This window comes from Mytilus californianus, unplaced genomic scaffold, assembly GCF_021869535.1.
Source record: "Mytilus californianus isolate M0D057914Y unplaced genomic scaffold, xbMytCali1.0.p SCAF_7, whole genome shotgun sequence".
NCBI lineage: Eukaryota > Metazoa > Mollusca > Bivalvia > Mytilida > Mytilidae > Mytilus > Mytilus californianus.
Genome location: NW_026262723.1, coordinates 72,771,433 through 72,792,642, shown reverse-complemented (window position 1 = coordinate 72,792,642; position 21,210 = coordinate 72,771,433). Strand labels below are relative to the sequence as shown.

Below are 21,210 nucleotides of genomic sequence, written 5' to 3'. Positions count from 1 at the left end.
TAGTATTAATGTGTCTTTTTAATACGGGAAATATCATAATCATCCTCTGTAGTATTTCCGAAAAAATGATCATAGGTATCTTCATTTCTTTTTTCTACTCTGACATGACTACCTACATCATACACACCATCTTTTGTCTCATTATACACATTGTCGTTCTTCCGCATGACTCTGTCTGTATATTCATACTCAACTTCTGTTTGAGCTGCATCATTGTTAGTTATTTCTCCGCCTGATGTATGATTGCTTCCAGCTATATTTGAAGTGTAGTTGCAATAAACACTTGTGTCATGATTACTCTGTAGTTGTGAAGGTTTAATGTTATCTTGCTGATTTTGAATTCCTTTTAGATTTGTGTTAGATGATTGGTCAGTTGGTCTACTGAATACTACAGAGTTTTCCTTATAATTCAAGTAAATTACGTTTTCTGCATTAGCCAAGCCCATAGTTTGTTGAGGGGATTTCTCATTAGCATAAACATGATTATCATCATTCCCTTCAGAAAATGACCTTCCCGAGTTAGATAACTTGTCAAGAGGAGGTTGTTCCGCAGCTTTATGTTGTATCCTCTTTCTGTAACAGATGTGCATTATTTACATTTTGTCATACATTTTTTTATTTGAGATACACTTATAGAGTATACATTATAATCAAACATACAACACAGTGAAAACGCACCATTAATAGACATTTAGAGGCCATGAGAGTGATAGACAGGTATCCATACTATATGTAAAACGCATAATCGACCCCGGGGATAAGTTATGAAAGCATCTACTAGCAGAAACTACAAAATTCCTTATTGGACATCAAACTCAGATATATATAACGACAAACACTTCGAATTTTGTACAATACTGACATAGTTTCTAGCGTGGGATAAATGGCAAATACGGTGTTAAAAAATATTAATACGGATTTGTTCAAAGGATTAAGACAAAAGTTACGACCCCCCCCCCCCTTATCAAAGCCCTGCTTGGCATGCATGAATTGTTAAAGTAAGCAATCCAAAAAAAAAAAACCGGCTTGGTGTTATGGGATGAATAGTATATTTAATGCCAGAAATCAAGCTTAGGTAAAGGAACTGCGGCATAACTTTATCAACTCAACACAGATCATGTATGGCTTGTTCAATAAAGTAATTATTAACCTGATAAGATTTACTGATTAATTTCAAAATAAAAAGTTAAAAATAATCAACAAAACCGAAGAAAAAACCAGCTGCGATAGGTAGTGTTAATTATGTCTTTCGTATGTATATTTAAATTTTCGCCAATTTAAATATATCATAAAAGTTTCATGAAATTTGACCAAAGTATACTCTAGTAATTTCACAATGTGTGAACGGACGGGTAGATGGATAACGGCATACCATTATAATTCCCGTCTATGATAGACATACAAAAACCAAATGGCCAGTTCTCATCGGTCATAGTCTTAATCATAACCATACGATGTTTATTTAATTGATTTGGAATGTCAAAAGTAAAACAAATCAAGATTTTTATAAGACATGAAAACAGTTATTCAAATTATTGACGAAACAACGAGCAGCTCTTCGCTGTATTTTTTAAAACAAGCAAACATTTTGAGCGTGTATACATCGATAGCATAAAACGTATACATTGTATAGGTCTTAAAAGATTCAAATTTACAAAAAGAAGGTATTTGTGTTCTAATTATTCAAAATCAGCATTGTATATAATTACCTCAATGCCAACAACAATAAAGCTACTATTACGATGGTTAATACTCCTCCTATGGCGCCAATAATTATCACTAAAATATATTATTATACATCAGTAGGTATGTGTTTTATAAAATCATAGACGAATAAATTTACTGTTTTTACGAAATTGTCTGAAAATGACTATTTACCGTCCGGTTAATAGTTTCAAAACTATTTACTGGAAGCAACCATTTTACCGTAAAAAGACTATTTAAATATATGTATACCTGTTAATATTTTCAAAAACTATTTACTGTCAGTCTACAAAACTCTCAAAACCTTTCTATTATTTGAATTCGGATACAATTTGTTTGTAAAGAGGTAGGGCCAGTTTACCCTAAGTTTATTTCACAATAGGGCCATTTTCTCATAAAGGCCATTACTCTTTACTTAAACTCTGAATGTTATAGATTCATATAATATATTTTGATGATTTAATACCATTTTGTCGTATTTTAAAGCGGCCCAAAATATGATTGCCTAAGGATGGCAAAAACTTGCAGTTTGATCATTTTTTGAAGTAATTATATATATATATTGTCTTTTAGATACAAATTAATTTATTTTGGTTAAAGATGTTTTCGCTACATCTTGTAAAACGTGCACATCTTACAGAGTAGTGTCTTAAAATGCAATATGTTAAGCTGAATAACATTTTTATTTGATAGAAGTATGTAAAGCTGGTGACTTTTAAAAGAACATTACATAAATTACAGTAGGTTTCAACGACTTATGATTTTGAACCCCGAGTGTGGATCAATTTTAAATCATGACTGGGGAAGTTGGCCTTACTTCTTTCCGGTTTATAAATAACGTCATTACTTTTGGGTTGCAACTCCGTCTTGCAAAGTTGACAATTGATGGAGTTAGCTGTTGTTTACCGTTTTTGTTTAAACCCTTTTAATCTGTTTACGTTTTGGCTTTCCAAACTATTTCCTAAACACGTGTCGTGAACACGTTATTGGGTTATCATACGTGTTTTCAACTAATTCATAAATCATAACAAACGTGTTATTCTGACAAAATATTATTCAAAACATACGATGAATCTTGTCGCATAGTAACGTCTTTTACTAGCCTAAGGGTTTTTTTCTTCATAGAAATCAAAATTTCTTTATGAACAATCAAAATCTCCAGTGCAACAATTACAAGCATACTCCCAAGCTTTTTAAAAAAGAACATAAAACATTTTAGAAAACACTTCCCTTATGACTTGCCTGTTCCATTTTGCTCGTCGTTGTTCCTTGTGTCATCTCTGATCGAAGACGCAAGGTTTTCTACAATGAATGTATTTAATCTATTGTAAGCAGACATTTATAAAGAATGACTAAGTCGCCGATTTTCATGTGTAGCAATTTAGTTTTTAAAACTTTTATTGGCATTAGCCGGACATTTTGCACAATAAGTGAATGATACATATTCTCTCTGAGGCAAGAAAACATAAATTTAATTAATATATGAGGAAAGACTTACATTTGACAACGAATATATAGTTGCAATTCTGTTGACGCAAATGGTGAAAGCGTGTCGCATACACATGAAGTATAACAAATGGGAAAACGGATGAATTAAAAAAATGAGACGACGGAAAAAACCTGTTGTACAGCTGAACAACGCCAGCATTGCCGCGCTGTCGGCTACCCAAGTCAGAATTGCACAGATCTCGAGTGATTAGGACACATACAGGTAAGTTTTGGCTGTCCGTTATTTTACATTAACGGTGATCTTACCGAAAAAATTATGGATAAAAAATAATCTTTCATAACTATTCATACTTTAAATACATGTGTTAATAGAATGTTTATCTCAATTGCAACTGAAGGTTTTCAGTGAAAGATCAAATCTCGCTGTCAAAGACGGAAACAAAAAAGCTAGTATTGCCTTAAAAGAGAGGCGAACGATACATTATTTAGTTGTCACTATCAAATGTTTGTGAATATATTTGTATCTGGAGAGGGTTGTTTCTTATTTTATCAAACATATCGTCCAATCCCCTTTGCTATTATTGCAACGAAAATAAGTTTAAACTAAGCCATCATTGCACCTACTACTTTAAGAAAATTCTTCAAAATATAATTTTGAAAGGTGATAATCAACATGAAAAAAACTAATATACCGAATGATAAAATAAAACAATTAAAAATGAAATAAAACACAACGATTTTATGATTTATATTTTTTTACTATTATATTACACAAGCCTAAAATTATGTTTAAGGTATCTATGATGAGTTTATACTATTCGTACATGAAAATGTAAATCTGTACGTTAGAATAAAATTTACATACCAACACAAGAATAATTCAAAGTCGCATATATTGGCTCGTAGCAAGACAGGTCGTCTCTTAATTCAGCACTATTCTCAAGAAGAGAACAATAGTCTCTACCAATGTACATTTTGTCGGGACTTAACGGGAGCACTTTGTTCTTCGTAGTTGTAACAGATTTGCAGGTTCCAGATGAATTTTGAAACGTTACATTTATATCTTTTGCACCAGCATTATGCCTGCAGTTAATGGCTGTCTTGGTATTAGTAAGCACACCATTGGCTGTTTGTTTAACTTTAAAATGAAAAAAAAAATAAATTAAACTTCAATTGTCTTCATTCAGCACATCTTTTAAATATTCTACCGATTCATAATATCTGATAAATATTGAACAGTCTCTAAAGAGACCCATCATATCAAACATTCGACAACTAATTTTTTTAAATGTTAATATATGATTTTGAAATTTGTAAAACACAAAGTAATAGTTCGCCATTTGTTTGGTTTGGTTTCATTTTGCTTGCAAATCTTACGATTGTCATTCAAATGTGTGTTTTTATCAAATTTACTGAAGACAAATCAGCAGTAGTCAAACTATAATTTTGGTTTATGTGCGTTTTATGTTTTCTAACTTGTTAAAAATACATTCATTTAACATGTAATAATTAAAATGGTCACTTGTTCAAGTACGTGATAGGTAACTTTATATTCAATAGGTTAATTATTATCCAAACCAATGATTTTACGTGACTACTACATCTTAGTCCCGGGGACTGATAAATTTAATACAATGTGGTATTTCACACCTAGTTTTCCTGTAATATAATTTATAATGCAGACGCGTTGAGGAGTTGTCCTTCAAATCTTTAGTTTTGTCTTTATAGACTTACTGACAAATGTGAAACATTATAATCCTGTTGATTGTATTATTATTCGGGGTTAACATTATTTGTCATATTTATTACAGTTTGAAACAAAACTTAATATTTTTAATGTTCTTCTGATTTTTTCTGCATTGAAATATTCTTCAGATTTAAGCTGATGCATTACATAATATGGACTATTACTGTACTTTTTAATACGTTGCTGTATAAAATCTACTCTAAAGTAAAGCAGCCGATTTATTAGTGTAGTATGACATGATTTAATATCAGCAGGCTAAGTACCTTAAGCTTGCTTTCAGAATCTATAATATACGCGATTTTTTTTTTCTCAAAGGTATTGTAAATTATTGTGACGCAATTGCACTTGTCTTATTGTCTATTATACCGGTATAATATACATATATGCGTTAATTTTCTGTTTCTTTACTAGTACGTTCTTTTATGTACCCTTTGCTATTTTACTGATCGAGATTAAAAGGGTATTATGATTGAGATCTAAAAATAAAGATGATTTAACCCCTCCACATATTCATTTGCCTGTCCAAATTATGGAACCTCTTAAGCAATTGTCTATAGTTAATACTTCTTTTATATCATAATATGTAATTTTTGATTGCTTCTAGTATTTGAATTATGCAAACGTTTTTATGGATCTCGTGGAATTAGAGCTTGACATATTGTATTGACACTGGTCTGTTGTTGAAGACCGTATGTTGACCTTTATACGTTCACCCGCACCTCTTTTTAGAATTATTTTACTAATAACTAGAAGCCATGACATTTCATTGTTTTTATGCCCCACCTAGGGGCATTATGTTTTTCGGTCTGTGCGTCCGTTCGTCCATTCGTTCGTCCGTTCGTCCGTCTGTCCCGCTTCAGGTTAAAGTTTTTGGTTAAACATTTTTGATGAAGTCCAATCAACTTGAAACTTAGTACACATGTTCCCTATGATGTGATCTTTCTAATTTTAATGCCAAATTAGAGTTTTGACCCCAATTTCACGGTCCACTGAAGATAGAAAATGATAGTGCGAGTGGGGCATTCGTGTTCTATGGACACATTCTTGTTCTATAGCTATTACACTTTTTAGTTCACTTTAAAAATTTTAAATCCGAAAGAAGAGTTTATATCATAGATATTTATGATTCATTATAACTAGCATAAAATCGAGTAAAGCGTTACATTTTATGATAGCTGGTCCAAGAACACAACGGTGACAAAAAATCCATTTTCTTTGAATTAAGTGTATATCTTCATTTCTCTGCTCTGTTTTACGGGATGGAAATGAAAGTAGATAGCTTAACTATTTTTTTATGTTTTGTTTTAAATGTTCATTTGATGGATTTATGGATTATACCTTGTGTATGACGGTAATATTTACAGTTTTCTAAAATCTCTCAGTGACTTGTCGAAACCCACTGTATATCATGAATTTTTCTCTGATTGCTTGATTGATTGTTGGTGTTTAACGCCATTTTAAGCACTCATGGCTCTATTGTGGCGGTCAGTTCTTATTGGTGAAGGAAGCCACACACATGGAAAGAATAACCGACCACCAGCAGGAAAACTAGCAATCCTAGTTAATAAAGATTGGATTGGAACTCACATGCCACAAGCGAGGTTCAAACTCACAATCTCTGAGTTGAAAGGCTAGTGATAACTGCAGATGAACTACTGAGACCTCTTAATTGGCCACCGAGGTTCCTCAATTTTTAAAATGTAAAATTATTAGTGGTCTATGGCCAAAACAAATCAAAATGTTTCAGTTCATATGCAAATAAAAAGATGTGGTATGACTGCAAATGAGACAACTCTCCACAAGAGACCAACTGACACAGAAATTAACAACTATCATAGGTAACCGTACGGACGTAAACAACGAAACCCACACCGCATAGTCAGCTATAAAAGGCCCCGAAATGACAAATGTAAAACAATTCAAACGAGAAAACTAACGGCCTAATTTATGTACAAAATAATGAACAAAAACAAATATGTTACACAGCAACAAACGACAACCACTGAATTACAGGCTCCTGACTTGGGACAGGCACATACAGAATGTGGCGGGGTTAAAACTCGTTTTAAGGCGCCAACCCTCCCCAACCTCGGACAGTGGTGTAACATTACAACATAAGAACAAACTATAAAAATCAGTTGAAAAAGGCTTAACTCATCAGATGGATACAAATAGAAATACATACCTGTATTCATATTATATACCGACAATTTCCAACCACCACCACATATATCGTCTCGGTTATTTCCGCAAACCGTAGTACACCCAGATGAAGCTTTATATGGACCTTTGCCTAATTTTTCTCCATTACCACAATAACATTCGTTTCCATTCTAAAACACAGTTATAATATAACAAATTATTTAGAATTTTCCAATTGTATCAAATATATTCTGTAGAAACTGTTATATTCATATTTTCAAACGAATAAGAACAAGTAACTTTTCGTACAGATGTACTTATCGAAAATTTCAAAAACAAATATAGAAAGAAAAAGAAATGTATGTGAAGTTAGCAGCCGGTTCGTTATTCGTTATTCGATATTCAATATCCAACCGGCTGCTAGCAGTCGGTTCGATATTCAAATTTTCTAAGTTGAATATGATAAAAAATTTAACATTCGATAACATTCAAAGCATGATAGTTATTAGTTAATAGTTGTAAAAATTAAGAGATATAGGAAATCTTTTTTTGTGACAAATTCAAGTTATCGTAAATTCTCGTTGTCCTCAAATATAAACTCGTATGTAAATCGAATATTTCTCTTTATGACCTATAGTTTTTATAGAATATAAACAAGAATAACATTTCAAAAGATGATATTTTAAGACTTGAACAAAAAGAAACGATCCCTCTATTCAGATTTAAAAATATCAAAAGAAACAACTATGGAAAGCCCAAAAAAATTATGATATTATCTATTGACTAAATATTCAGCTATATCCAGGAACGAGGGCCAAGGGGTTGGCTAGATCTTCCTGATCTCTCAATCTTTATAATATTATGCATATAGTTAGTTAATATATAGATATAAATGACATCAAAAGGAATTTGAGTTAATTTTTCGTCTTCTAAGTTTATGGAGGGCTCAAAGTGCCAGTTTGATATTCAAAATTTAGAGTGAAAACCTACAGGAGACCGCTGAAACAACAGTGAGACCCCCTGGTCTTTCAATAGCCACAACATTGAATACTATTGTAGACTTTGTATATATACATATGCTGTTAAAAGAATTTCGCAGAAACATGTGATCTTCGATATGTACGGAGGGCTTAAAGTGTCACTTTTCAAATAAAAATCGTAAAAAATTCAGGTGAAAGGGCACAGGGCGTTGGCTAGATCTTCAATCTCCCAATCTGAATATTATTATGCATATATTTAGTTAATATATAGATATAAATGACATCAAAAGGAATTTGAGTGAATTTTTCGTCTTCTAAGTTTATGGAGGGCTCAAAGTGCCAGTTTGATATTCAAAATTTATAATGAAAACCTACCGGAGACCGCTGAAACAACAGTGAAACCCCTGGCCATTCAATAGTCACAAAATTGAATGCTATTGTAGACTTTGTATAGATACATATGCAATTAAAAGGATTTCCCAGAAAAATGTGATCTTCGATATGTACGGAGGGCTTAAAGTGTCACTTTTCAAATAAAAATCGTCAAAAATTCAGGTGAAAGGACACAGGGCGTTGACTAGATCTTCCTGATCTCTCAATCTTCATAATATTATGCATATAATTAGTTAATATATAAATATAAATGACATCAAAAGGAATTTGGGTAAATGTTTACCCAAATTCCTTTATGGTCATTTGTATCTTTATATTAACTAATTATCTGCATAATATTATGGAGATTGAGAGATCAGGGAGGTCTACCGTCTAGCCATGCCCCTATGCCCTTTTACCTGAATTTTCGACGATTTTTAGCTGTAAAGTGGCAATTTAAGCCCTCCGTAGATATAGAAGATGACATTATTCTGGGAAATCCTTTTGATACGATCTGTATATATAAACATAGTCTAAAAGATCATTCAATTTTATGGACATTGAATGACCAGGGAGGTCTCATCGTTATTTAAGCGGTCTCAGGTAGGTTTTCACTATATATTTTGAATATCAAACTGGCACTTTGAGCCCTCCGTAAATATGGAAGACGGAAATTTTACCCAAATTCCTGTTATGGTCATTTGTATCTTTATATTAACTAATTATCTGCATAACATTATGGAGATTGAGAGATCAGGGAGGTTTGGTCATGGCCCTGTGCCCTTTTACCTGAATTTTCAACGATTTTTAGTTGAAAAGTAACAATTTCTTTTTTTGTGCTTCCCATAATTATTTCTATTGATATTTTCAAATTTTACTAGAGTGATCGTTTGTTTTTGTTTCTAGAAATATCATGTATAAAAGTACATATTTGATTGTATTATAGTGATAACATATTATATTTCATAAAGACATTTATTTCTATTCCGTTATATTTGGATTTTCCCTATTCTATTTCTATCTTTAGACTTGTGGTACAAGTTTGGCTAGTATGTAAATCAGAAGTGGTCTGATGTTACTGTTGTTTTCTGCACGAATATTTCGAGGGCGGTAGTACGGGTGGGGTTTTATAGGCATATATAAGTCCTGATTACGTTTGATTATTATCGATGTGCTCCAGTAACTTTGATAGACGAAGTTAACGTTAAGCTCTGCATAATATGTCCGAGGAAGGCTCCGACCATGATGAACGCCGTGCTACTACTCAACATGCTGAAAATAGTAACGAAACAGAGTTAAGTACGGATGGGACTATTTCGCTTTTCACTTCAGCTTTAAACAATGCTTTAGAGAAGCAAAAACATTCCTTGATTAATCATTTCGAAGCTCGTTTAGGAAAAAGTGTTAAAGCAACCGGTGTCGACCAACCAGAATTTGTATTCCAAAGTGAGGGAATTAAAGTGCAACATTCGTTTAATACCGAGCGTCTGGAGAGGCTTGCTGCCGTTGAAAGTTGTATAAAGCTTGGAAACGCTTCCGAAGTTAGTGAAATTATTACCCAGGAAAAGGAAATCATCCGTAAGCGTAACAAAATTCTAAAGATAGCCGACAAGCATGGATGGGACACGGTTAAAGAGTACTTGGATAGTCCGTTGGCCGACAATAAAGAAGATGCTAGTGATTTGCGTGCTGCTATTTCCAGGGCTTCTCGTAAAAGAAGTTCCAAGCCGTACAGTAAACCAGAATCTTCCAATAGTGGTTCCGGAAAAGGAGAATTCAATTCCAGGAGTTTTTTTCGTGGCCTTGGCCAAGTCAGTGATACCGAGTTCTCCAAAGCAGGCAAGTCAGAAAGTTACAAGTGTTTCTATTGTAACCAGCCCGGGCACTTTGCAAGGAACTGCCCCGAAAAAAGGATTCCTACAGCGACAGTTGGTGCACCAAAGTTCCAGGAACAGAACACAGGAAAGACCCAGTAACAAAACAGATACAGACATAGATGAAGTTGAGTATTGTTTTCAATTTGTTAACAAGTATGAGAAAAAATCTTGTCAAAATCTTATAAATGTTAAAGGAAATTTAAGAAAACCTGCATTGTTTTGGAAAAATGTACTTAACGCTAATGATTTTATAATGAATGTTATTAATTTTGGTTATAGAATTCCTTTTCTGAGTACTGAACCACCGACTATTTTTCTAAGTAATAATAGATCCGCGTTAAAACACTCAGAATTTGTGGAAAATTCTATTGAAGAACTTTTAACTAAAGAATGTATAAAAGAAGTAAATCGACCATTTGTCGTTAATCCACTTACTGTGTCGGTAAATAGTACGGGTAAAGAAAGATTAGTCTTAGATTTGAGACATGTTAATAAATTTGTCGAGAAACAAAAAGTTAAATTTGAAGGGGTTAAAGAAGCTATGACATTTGTAAATTTTAGCGGTTTTGGGTTTAAATTTGATTTAAAGTCTGGTTATCACCATATAGAAATTCACCCTGATCATCAAAAATATTTAGGATTTTCTTGGCAATATGGTGATACAGTGCGTTATTTTACTTTTTCGGTTTTGCCTTTTGGACTTTCATCAGCTGGTCATATATTTACCAAGACAGTACGTGTGTTAGTTAAATACTGGAGATCTTTAGGATTTCCCATGGTGGTTTATTTAGATGATGGTATGGGTACAGCAGAAAATTTTGATACATGTTTTGAATTATCGAAAACAGTAAAAAATTATTTACTGCTTTCCGGTTTTATTGCTAATACAGAAAAGAGTGTCTGGGAACCAGTACAAAATATTGATTGGTTAGGTTTTGTTTGGAACTTTAAAGATTGTACTTTAGAAATATCGCTTAAAAAATGATTTGCTTTAAAGCTGGTAATATCGAGCGTAGTAGATGGCAAAACTATTTTGACTTATAGATGTATTGCTAAAATATGTGGAAAAATCATTTCTATGATTCCTGCTCTTGGTAACGTTTGTCAAATGATGACGAAGCATATGCATATGCTAGTCTGTTGTAGATCTGCATGGGACGATGTCATCCCTATAAATGACAACATTTTGAAGGAACTAAAATTTTGGTATTTTGAATGCGAGTCATTATCTTTCCAACGCATTGTACCTATAAATAGAATACCACAGCGTGTAATTTTCACTGACGCTAGTCAGTATGCCGGAGCAGGGTTTATAACGAATGATAACAAAATTGTACATTTTATGTTTGATGGTCATGAAAGAAACAAAAGTTCTACATGGAGAGAATTGAAAACTGTAGAAAAGAATATTTCTTCTTTTAAATCTGATTTAACAGGAAAATTTGTTAAACTTTATACAGATGACCAAAATGTAGTACAGATTGTTAAAAAAGGTAGCATGAAAGTAGAATTACAAGACATTGCTTTAAGCTTATTTCATATTTGTTTGTCACATAATATTTTCTTGGATGTTGAATGGATACCTAGAGATAAAAATACTTATGCAGATTATCTGAGCAAAATTTTTGATTATGACGATTGGTGTGTTTCCTATCAAATTTTTATATATTTTGATAAATTATGGGGACCATTCACATGCGATCGTTTTGCAGATTCGAAAAACAAAAAAGTAGACTATTTTAATTCTAGATATTATTCACCAGATACTTCCGGGGTTGATGCTTTCGCAAATGATTGGTCTGCTCATAATAACTGGTTAGTTCCACCAGTTTGTTTAGTTAGCAAGTGTTTAAATCACATGCGGTTATGTAAAGCTAAAGGCACTTTAGTTGTACCTAAATGGCCATCAGCGTTATTTTGGCCTATCTTAGTGAATAGGTTTTCAGACAGATTTAAATCTTTTGTTATAGACTTTAGAGAGTACGTAAAACCTATGAACTTTTTTACAAAAGGTTCACAAGAAAAGAGTATATTTGCACAGAGACCTTTTAACAGTAATGTATATGTTTTGTTGTTGGATTTCTCGAAGTATTGAGATTTATGCATTGAATGTTGTATACAGACTGTAGTTGATTTAGTTTTCTGCGATGGTTATTTGCCGCAGTTATCAGATATGAGACTATATTCGTAAGAATGTTAAATTTAACATTGTGATGTTTTAACTGCAACAATTAGATATGTCATTGTTAACATTGTTGATTAATTGTTTATGAATACAGTGAGGGTTAATGCCACTGTATATATATAAGTATATGACTTTTTTAGATACTGTGAGGTTGAATGCCACAGTAAGTGTGCGAGGAAAATGCCGCATTCATTTGTTTGCGAGGAAAATGCCGCACTCATTTGTTTGCGAGGGAAATGCCGCATTCATTTGTTTGCGAGGGAAATGCCGCATTCATTTGTTTGCGAGGGAAATGCCGCACTGGGTTGTTTGCGAGGGAAATGCCGCATTCATTTATAGTAGTAATGTTAATTATATTTACTTTGTTTATAGTTATTACTTGGTATTCATTATTATATTTATTTTACAGATCAATGGAAACAATTTGAGTGTTATGCCAATGATTCGAGATTTGCCAGTATCATACGAGATTTACCCTCTTTTGTCGAATCGTCTAGATCAAATTCTACAATTAAGAAATACAAGTGCTATTTTAAAAAGTTTGAAAAATGGTGTGTTTCATGTTCACTTGAGTGTTTACCAGCGACAACTACTACGATTTCTATGTATATAGGTGGACTCATTCAACAGGGATCCAGTGTTGCGATTTTAGATGCAAGTTTTTATTCAATAAAATGGTTTCATGACTTTAATTTCAAACATAATCCTTGTTCAGACAAATTCCTTGGTCTTATTTATGAAGGAGGAAGGAGATTGCTAAGTAAACCTATAAACAAAAAAGAACCTATTACGCCAGATATATTAAGGAAAATTGTTTTGAAGTTCGGAGATCATAATAATCTCAAAAAATTGCGTGTAGTAGTATTATTTCTGTTAGGATTTTCTGGATTTTTGAGGTATAGTGAATTGGCTAACATTAAGATGAATAATATTGAGTTTCAAGTCAGTCATGTTAAAATTCGCATTGATAAAAGCAAAACTGATTTATACAGAAGGGGTAATTCTGTTGTTATAGCTGCAACAGGTACAGATTTATGTCCAGTTTTTTGGTTAAATAAGTATATCAATTTAGCTGAATTGAGCAAAAATTCTGATAGCTATATTTTCAGAGCACTGTCTTTTATGAAATCGAAAGATGTTTATAAATTATGTAATATAAATAGTCCATTGTCCTATACCAGAGCGAGAGAAATTTTGTTAGAGAGTTTATCAGATATTGGTTTAGATATGCTTAAGTTTGGGCTTCATAGTTTGAGAAGTGGTGGCGCTTCTACGGGGGCTAATAGAGGAGTCTCTGATAGGTTACTTAAAGTCCACGGTAGATGGGCTTCTGATAAAGCCAAAGATGGGTATATTAAAGACAATTTAAAATCTCAAATGGCTGTTTCCTTGAATCTTGGCATATAGTTCTCAAATTATTTATTCCTTTGTTTTATCGAAGTTACTGCGAGCAAACAAACTTAAATTATGACTTGTCTCTTATTTAGCCATGTATTTAGTATAGACATGTTTTAAATTCGGACGAATTCATGAGGGAGAATTTAAATTTATTTCTATTCCGTTATATTTGGAATTTCCCTATTCTATTTCTATCTTTAGACTTGTGGTACAAGTTTGGCTAGTTTGTAAATCAGAAGTGGTCTGATGTTACTGTTGTTTTCTGCACGAATATTTCGAGGGCGGTAGTACGGGTGGGGTTTTATAGGCATATATAAGTCCTGATTACGTTTGATTATTATCGATGTGCTCCAGTAACTTTGATAGACGAAGTTAACGTTAAGCTCTGCATAATATATTACAGTTATGTTTGTATTGATATGTATTTAGAGGACATTGTGAATGTATATAGATGGAATTGTGGTATATTTTTGTAATTTGTAAAATGTTTACAAGATATTAAATGTTGTTTCGCTGAGAAAATAAGAAAGTTACTGCGAGCAAACAAACCTAAATTATGACTTGTCTCTTATTTAGCCATGTATTTAGTATAGGAATGTTTTAAATTCGGACGAATTCATGAGGGAGAATTTAAAAATGAGCGATTTACATAAGGGTTTATATTTGAGGACATGGAGAATTTACGACAGGTTGAAGTGATCAAAAAACGATTTTCTACATACATTTTTTCTCCTTTTATCTATGACTATCGTGGTTTTAATGTTGTCGAATATTTGAATTTTTATTATTTTCAACTAAAAAATATGAATATCGAACCGACTGCTAGCAGCCGGTTGGATATTGAATATCGAATAACGAATAACAAACCGGCCGCTAACTTCACATACATGAAAAAGAATATAATTTCAGTATAAATAATAATTCCACTTTATAAAAACATCTTGATAAATACTGGAGCAATAGAAGATTTACTCTCAAGTCCAGACTTAATACTTTGCGTCATATGATAATTCTTGATGTATCACGTTTTTAATGTTATACGTTATACATACATACGGTTTTAAATTCAAGTAATATTACCCGATTTAATATAAGAAGACTTCTATTTTTATTACATATAAAAAGGGAAAAGAAGCACTATGTGTGCAATAAAAAACCATTAATCGGAGAAAAAACTAAAAAAATATGGCTAAAACAAAAAAGACGAACAGACAAAAACATACGACAGACGTCTTTGATGAATATAAAACATTATATGTATGACCATATTCTTGAATTTTTGTCAGTTACATTTATTCATAGTTTAAAATAAAACTAAAGAATGAAATTATGATTATGATAAATATATTTCTCCAGTTCTTAATCATTTTACCGTCTCCGAGAAATTAAATCATGTACAATCTTCGGCCTGAAAGCTTTACTACTACCTGATTCGTAAGACATTACTGATTCTACAGTGGTAAAGTCCGTTGATTGGTTAAGACAATTCGAAACCTAGTAAAAGTGAGGCGAAAGATACATTTGTACCAAAGAGATATTCAAACTTCATAAGTCACGCGAAACAAAGTTTTCCTATCTAATTAAATGGTCGTTTGATAAATCTGGTTGCAAATTTATTTGCTGCAACTCATATAAAGCCTTTTTCTCTAATGAGAAAGGTAAATATGCTAGATATACTTACTGGAGGTGTGATGAGATGATTAAACCACTTAATTTTCTCCTTGACAACATTTATGTACGTTTCGGCAATAAAGTTTATCGACAGATTGTAGGTATTCCTATGGGCACCAATTGTGCATCTTTAATAGCAGAATTGTTAATTTACTGTTATGAATCACAGTTTATGGCCAAACTCAGTAAAGAACCGTCTAAATTCCATTTAATTGATAAATTCAACAACACTTACCGTTATCTTGATGATATTTTTTCGTTAAATAATCAAGAATTCTCTAACTATACTGCTGAAATTTACCCAAAGGAGCTTACTTTAAATAATTTTAATATCAACAGCAATAACTGTACTTTCCTAGATTTAGATATATCAGTATTACACCAGAAACTCTACACAAAAATTTACGACAAAAGGGATGAATTTCTTTCCCTATTGTTAATTTTCCCTTTTTGGACGGTGATGTTCCTTTGGCACCGTCTTACGGTGTTTATATATCCTTACTCGTTCGCTATGCTCGTGTCTACGTGTCTGTAGTGACGTTTTGGATTTTAATGAACGTAATCTATGTAATACTAGTAAATTATTAAGTCAAGGATTTCATTACCACAAATTACTTAAAACCTTAAATTTACTAAATTTTATCATAGATACAAAAATTTGGTCTGCAAGTTTGGCTGTACCTGTAGAAAACTTATTTCAAACGGAATAGCACATCCTAAATTTTACGGTGATGTTGTAAACCGAGCCCGGAAATTTAGATACGATCCGGGTAAACTTATCAATCCTTTAAATAAACTTATTCTAAAAGGTTACCTATTCAACACTGTAATTAAATCTTTGAATATTGTTTTATTGGTGTAAATATTGATTTTGTTATCAGTAAATTAAAACCATACTAAATATTACACACATGTACTTTCACGGTACTACAATCTGTCGATACTTATAGTTTGGCATTGCACAAGGTCATGTTTTTCTATGACTGTAAATGACGTCTTACACTAAATCCATTGGATGTTGGATGTGTACTGATTGATATTCTAGTCTTAGATACATGATTATTTTCATTAGTTGTTATTGGCTTTGAACATGCTGTCAGTAACTGCGAGTACTCTCAGATCTGTACTTAGTGTCTTTTTGTTTTTGGGATGTACAAGTACCCGTCCACGTCCACTTTGTTTTTTTGTTAGATGTATTTCTATTTGTATCCATCTAATGAGTTGAGCCTTTTTCAGCTGATTTTTATAGTTTGTTCTGATGTTGTACTGTTACACCACTGTCCCAGGTTAGGGGAGGGTTGAACGCTCATAAACATGTTTAACCCCGCCATATTCTTTATGTGCCTGTCCCAAGTCAGGAGCCCGTAGTTCAGTGGTTGTCGTTGGTTCATGTCTGTCATATTTGTTTTTCGTAAACTGTTTTGTTATAAATTAGGCCGTTAGTTTTCTCAATTGAATTGTTTCATATTTTTCATGTCGGGGCCTTTTATATGGCAAATACTCTTACCCTTCACGGAGACGCTTGATCAAGTGTGCGCTTTATTAAATACGGATGGTTGTTATGTACAAGACGTCATAGTTTATTACTTTGGATTTGAAATTTAATCGACAGTAATGACATTCAGTATAATAAATTAAATAACACATATCTGAGAGGGTGATAGAGCAGATTGTTACCCCTCGAAAAGACATTGTCAACCTTGGCTTCGCCTCAGTTGACAATGTTTTATCGGGGTAACAATCTGCTCTATCACCCGCTCAGCTATGTGTTATTTATATAATGTTGATGACCTCATAATGAAATCTTAAATGGTATTACTGCACTTATCACCTTCTTTATAAACAAATGAAATTATCATAAAATTATAAAGAATTAATGACGAAACTACTATGTTTTGAATTTCAGGCGCTTACAATTGCTTTTATACGAAAGCTCCCTTTTCTCAAACATGTTTGTTTAAGAAGTCCGATAAAAAAGAGAAATACTTTAATTCAAAGAAAGTCTTAATTCAAATATAGAAAAGGTGGCATGGGTTATTCCACATTGCAGTCCAACTACAATGAATAGACAAAAATCAAACATGATATCTTCGACAACAAAAAAATTACTATACAATATGCAAAGCTCTAAACTTTAAGGATAATTTTTAAAGGATGTGAGAAATCTTTTGAAATGTATTATTTGTGTCTTTAAATGTTTAAATTTTACTACGTTTCACACTCTGCACTTTTCTATAATCAGAAACATATATGCAGAAGTGGCCATACTTTTCTGACTTAATGAAATAAACAAACAATCAAGGAATAGTGGTCGATTAACATATACAATATATATATGTCTGGAAAAAACAACGATGAAAAAATACAAACGCAGCTGATTAAGTAAGAAATCACCTCACTCCCTTTCCAGTGTTTATACATTCCCCCTCAACGAAATTGGTAAATCTTAAAATATGTATTAGGCTGAATGAATTGTACGTAACAATGCAAAAAAAATAATTTCATTGTAATCAGCAATGAGACGGCTAGCTTTTTAGAAAAGCTTTTACTTGTCCACACTAATCATTAATACTTTAATTGATAATTACACCTTATATAAGAATGCCGGATTTTGATTGTGTATTTTTCGCATATTCTAACATTTTTTCCTTATTTAAAACGAATTTGCCTGTTTTTCACCACTGCCGGTGAATTTGCCTCAAATTCCCCTCTCTGCCGTGGTATTTGCCATTTTTGAATATTCCCTTTTTACCCTCGCGAGCCCCTTTCCGCCAAAATTTTTTTCGGAACCTTTCTCACTTTATCCCGATTATTAAGACAACATGGTTAAGCACTATAGGAATAACTGTACTGTAGTTGAAGAGTTGCCACCGTCAATTGGCGATTTGACGGTCGCAAATGCAGTTTTACTGGCGACGCGTAGCGGAGACAGTAAAACGAAATTTGCGACCGTCAAATCAAAATTGACGGTGGCAACTCTTCAACTACAGTACTGTTATTCCGATTCTAATGCATTACAAAAAGAATTCTAATGCAATTATTTTGTATCAATGGTTCTGATTGGATGACAGTAAGCGTACAATTCTCTATCTCCTTGTCTGTAACTAAGGAAGCCGACATTTTGAATTCCGGAATGTATTGACATGTAATTTCTCCACTAATAAGCAAAATAACTTACATTTTGCACCCACAAATTTTCTTTTTATCAAATTTTATTCCATTCTTAAGCGGACAAGAAGCCAGAAAACGTGTTTACGTTTGATGCCGGAAGCTTACCTATGACGTCACATAGTTTAGGCGCCAAAGAAGATAACATTATTTCGCGGAATTTTTGTTTAATGAAAATTTTACACTGAAATAATGACTTAAATTCAACGATTTGTTTATTTTGCATTAGAATAGAGATAACTGTATTGTATTTGAAGCTTTGCGGACGTCCATCGGTAGTTTTACTGTCGCAAATATCCGTTTACCTGTCTCCTCTACGCTTCGCCAGGTAAACTCAATTTGCGACAGTAAAACTACCGATGGACGTCCGCAAAGCTTCAAATACAATACAGTTATCTCTTAAATAATACGTTAGAGCTTGAAAAAATGTATAAATTTGAAATTTAATAAAATTCCGCGAAACTTCATGAATGATTCTGGCCTAAAGACGTCATGGCTAAACATGACGTCATACAAATGAAAACTTACAAACTGAAGGTTATTTCGTTACTTCTACGATTCAAATTTGGATAAAATCACACCAAAACGGCGATTTTGAGGTAGGTGTTGTTTTAATTTTCGATAATATTGTAGTAATTGAACATTTGTTAATCCATGAATTCAAAATGGCGGGTCCCTCCTTAGTTACGACTGGTCAACTGTGGATTTGACGGCAACTATTAGCCAATGAAAAAAAATTGTTACATAAAAATTGCATTAGATTAGACTGGGATCCCGCTATGTATAATCACCTTGTTCTATACATATATATGATATATGAAATATGTAATATGCACATTCATCTAGACATGAGAACCAGTCTAAAGCACTATTGAAAGTTAAATCGAAAACTGTAAACAAAAAAGTCAGAGATATACATATAAAGTGGAAAAAAGACGTCTATACAAATGAACGATTTAATGATGGAATAACAATGACGTTTACACATAGATATCATGACGTTACAGAAAGACAGCACTAACGCGTATATAAGTACATGTATAATTCTCGCGGTATTATTCTCTTCACCTGTGTAGACAGTTTCAATCAAAATCTATTCAGTGTAATTAAACAGACTTATCATGTTATGGAGGGGTATTTGCGAAAAATACCAGTCTTGGGACAAAATGTCCCTCGCCTAGAGGCTTGGGAAATTTCACAGTCCCTTGACTGGTATTTTTCGCAAATACCCCTCCATAACATGATATATCTGTTCAAAGTATACATGTGATTTTTCTTTTGTCTCAGCTCTTTATTGGTCGGAATTCAATTTTAATGTAAAATTATCTTAACGTTCTATTTCGATTTCATTGTGACGTCCTAAAAGTCTGTATAACGTCCCACAGAGTAAATACATACCAGGTATTTTGCGGATAATTTGGGCAAATGTCAAACTTAGAAGTAAGAAAATACAATCATCATAAATCGAAAAGGGAAATTCGACTTCACAAGAAACAGTCCGCAAGACAGAAATAAGAAAGAATACATTACTTAACACAAACCCTAATCGTTACAGTTACATTTCAAACATTAAATGAAAACTGCTCAACAGGCATTACGTTATGAAATATGATAATTTTGGCGAAACCATAAAAAAACGTTTTATTTAAATTTCACTCGACTTTTATCCCATATTTCTTTTTGACTTTTATCCCATATTTCTTTTTGACTTTTATCCCATATTTCTTTTTGACTTTTATCCCATATTTCTTTTTGATTTTTATCCCATATTTCTTTTTGATTTTTATCTTATATATATTTTTTTGGACTTTTATCACATATTTCTTTTTATTCATGTTCATATATATTTTTTTTAATAAATACGCATTTTTTTTTTTACCTCTGTTGCAAAATACTTAAACACTTGATTTTGTTTTGAGCAAAATTGGTAGCAAATCTGTGTCGACATCTCATTATGTGGATTTCCATCTTGAAAGTCCAAGGCTCTTGACCAGTTGTCATTATAGCACCCAAAATACTTATATTCTGTAAAGAAATTTCAACAACGTTTCACTAAATTTGAACCGACTAGTGCTTTGGAAAACTTGTAGGATTTCAATTTTTTTTATATAATATTATATCAAAAAAGTACTAAATATTTAAGCCGTATTAAAATGCTCAAAGATTTCGATAAGCTATGTTTGTTTATGGACCAGTTTATCTCACCGTTGAAAGTTGTTATTATTTACTGTGTAAACAGTACTACCAAATAATCATAGATATTTTTTGATTTTATTAAATTGTCTTTTTACTTATTGATTTGATTTTTGATTTTTGGTGTTTTAACGCCACTTTTAAGCACCGCTTTTGGGCTATTTCGTGGCGGCCAGTTTTTATTGGCGGAGGAAGCCGGAGTGCCCGGAGAAAACCACCGACCTTCGATAGGAAAACTGACAATCCTAGTCAATTAAGATTGGAGTCGAGTGCACACGCACGAGCGGGGTTAGAACTCACAACCTCAGTGTTGACTGGCTAGTG

The 21,210-nt window shown here is 32.6% G+C and overlaps 2 long non-coding RNA genes across 2 annotated transcripts; both read right to left on the bottom strand.

Annotated features, from left to right (window-relative positions):
* Positions 1 to 1,817, bottom strand: LOC127708056 (uncharacterized). The gene is made up of 2 exons (XR_007985140.1): positions 1,710 to 1,817; positions 1 to 573 (listed from the first exon to the last, which is right to left on the bottom strand). It is a non-coding gene; the product is annotated as an uncharacterized LOC127708056 (long non-coding RNA).
* Positions 1,818 to 4,024: 2,207 nt separating this feature from the next.
* Positions 4,025 to 20,712, bottom strand: LOC127708113 (uncharacterized). Its single transcript, XR_007985155.1, has 3 exons — positions 20,573 to 20,712; positions 7,086 to 7,233; positions 4,025 to 4,291 (listed from the first exon to the last, which is right to left on the bottom strand). It is a non-coding gene; the product is annotated as an uncharacterized LOC127708113 (long non-coding RNA).
* Positions 20,713 to 21,210: the final 498 nt, after the last annotated feature.